Below are 1,994 nucleotides of genomic sequence, written 5' to 3' on the forward strand. Positions count from 1 at the left end.
TTTCTTTACAAATTATGTGTCATGATTCAAGGGAAAAAAGTAACTGACTTGATTACCATCAGATTCTTCAATAGTTAGTGAACTTCCAGATACTACAAAAGATCTGATCTTGGTGCTAAGATTCCAGGCAAAGAAAGCCATCTGGCCAAGCCAACACCAGGGTAGAAAATCTCCAAAGAAATCCCAGGACTGAATCCTAGAGAAAATTTATCCTCCAAAACATGAGGGGCAGGTCACTGAATTCACTGCTGTTCTCAACAGAGGAGGCCTTGGTTTTGGTCAGGGTCACAGGGACTTGGAGCTTGAAAAGGAAGGGCCCCACCGTTCTGGCTGCCAGATGTGAGTGGGAAAGCATTTAGGAAAGGGGGGGTCTCACCCCAGTTCTGGGCCAGATGGTGAACTGCTCACCTCAGCAGGGCAGGGGCATACTTGCGGCTCTGTACACTTTATTCTCCAGACAGAGAGTGCTAACATCTACAGTAAGATCATTTACTGCAAGTTAAATATTCCTGAAATCAAGGACCAGAAGCCAGATATTTAATTCAGAACATTTCAAATGTATATGATAAAAATTGCAACAGACTAAGAGAGGTTTATGAGATGTTAATCTGCCTGCTGTGTAAACACCCAGATTTCAAAATATCTGCCTCTCTATATTATCCAGGAAAGGTTCTATAAATCCACTGATACCCAGACTTTCATTAGGAAGTGGTAGAAGGTTTCCATACTTTTCTGTCACCTCTTCCATCCTCCTCAACTATGTACTTTAGCTATTTTGGCTTATTGGATTTTATACCTACCTAACTTGTGCTTTTTACTTGCTGCATGGTACTCCATAAGAGATCCAAACTTACTTGCCTGGTTGTATATCTCCAGCTATTTTTTTTAAAACTTTTTTATTATGAGCATATAAAATATATTCCAAAACAGAGTACTGAAATGATACCATATTCCCACCTCCTTTTTAATTATCCAGTTTTTTAAACCCAAAAAAACTAAAATCAACAGCCTGCAAAGTGCATGTTGGCAAACATCCCAGGGCATTTGTAAAATAAATTCCTATAATAAAATTGATAGAGAAAGGGGATAAAAATTAAATATTATAAAAATCCCAAAACAGGGCCAGAGAGATAGCATGGAGGTAAGGCATTTACCTTTCATGCAGAAGGTCATCAATTTGAATCCCGGCGTCCCATATGGTCCCCCGTGTTTACCAGGAGCAATTTCTGAGCAGGAGCCAGGAAAAACCCCTGAGCACTGCTGGGTGTGACCCAAAAACCACAAAACAAAACAAACAAACAAAAAAATCCTGAAACAAAAATCTTGCCTAAACTTATACTCCTAATGAGAGAAACTAGACTGGAGAGATAATACAGTGGGTAGGATGTTTGCTATGCAGTGATCTTTGAATGCAGAGACAAAAGTATAACCTGAGTATCTCTGGGTGTGATCCTCAAGTCCTCCAAAAAGAGAACAAGAAAAACATGTACCCGTTCTCAGGCAGGGTAATACGTTATTAACAGAACAAAGTAAGCAATAAAATTAGACATCTCTTTTTCTTTTTTACCCCTAATTTGTAGACATTTATGAATCTACTTAGATTTCTTCTGCTGGTTTGTATGCTATAACATTTCCTGAATGGTTTGTCTTTTTTGAGTATATTGATATTATTTACATAATAGAAAATTTAGACTGTGGTTGTCACTTGTGGTACAATCTTTCCTCTTTTCTTTTGACTTTGCTCACTGCATTTTGATTATTTATGTGATTTAAAATCTTTATTTAATTCAACAGATCTTAAGCACTTATGGTATTTAGATTTTATGAATTAGAAACTTGGAGTCACTGCTCAGAGATGACTCAGAAACAAAAACTACTTGTTTAATGCTTCTCACACTTCTATGGATACAGTTTTAATCCTTGTGACATTTAATATTTTGATACAACAGAATGAGTTGCAAAGTTAAATTGCTGAATTTTTCTGATATTCAGTT

This window comes from Suncus etruscus, chromosome 17 (assembly GCF_024139225.1).
Source record: "Suncus etruscus isolate mSunEtr1 chromosome 17, mSunEtr1.pri.cur, whole genome shotgun sequence".
Lineage (NCBI taxonomy): Eukaryota > Metazoa > Chordata > Mammalia > Eulipotyphla > Soricidae > Suncus > Suncus etruscus.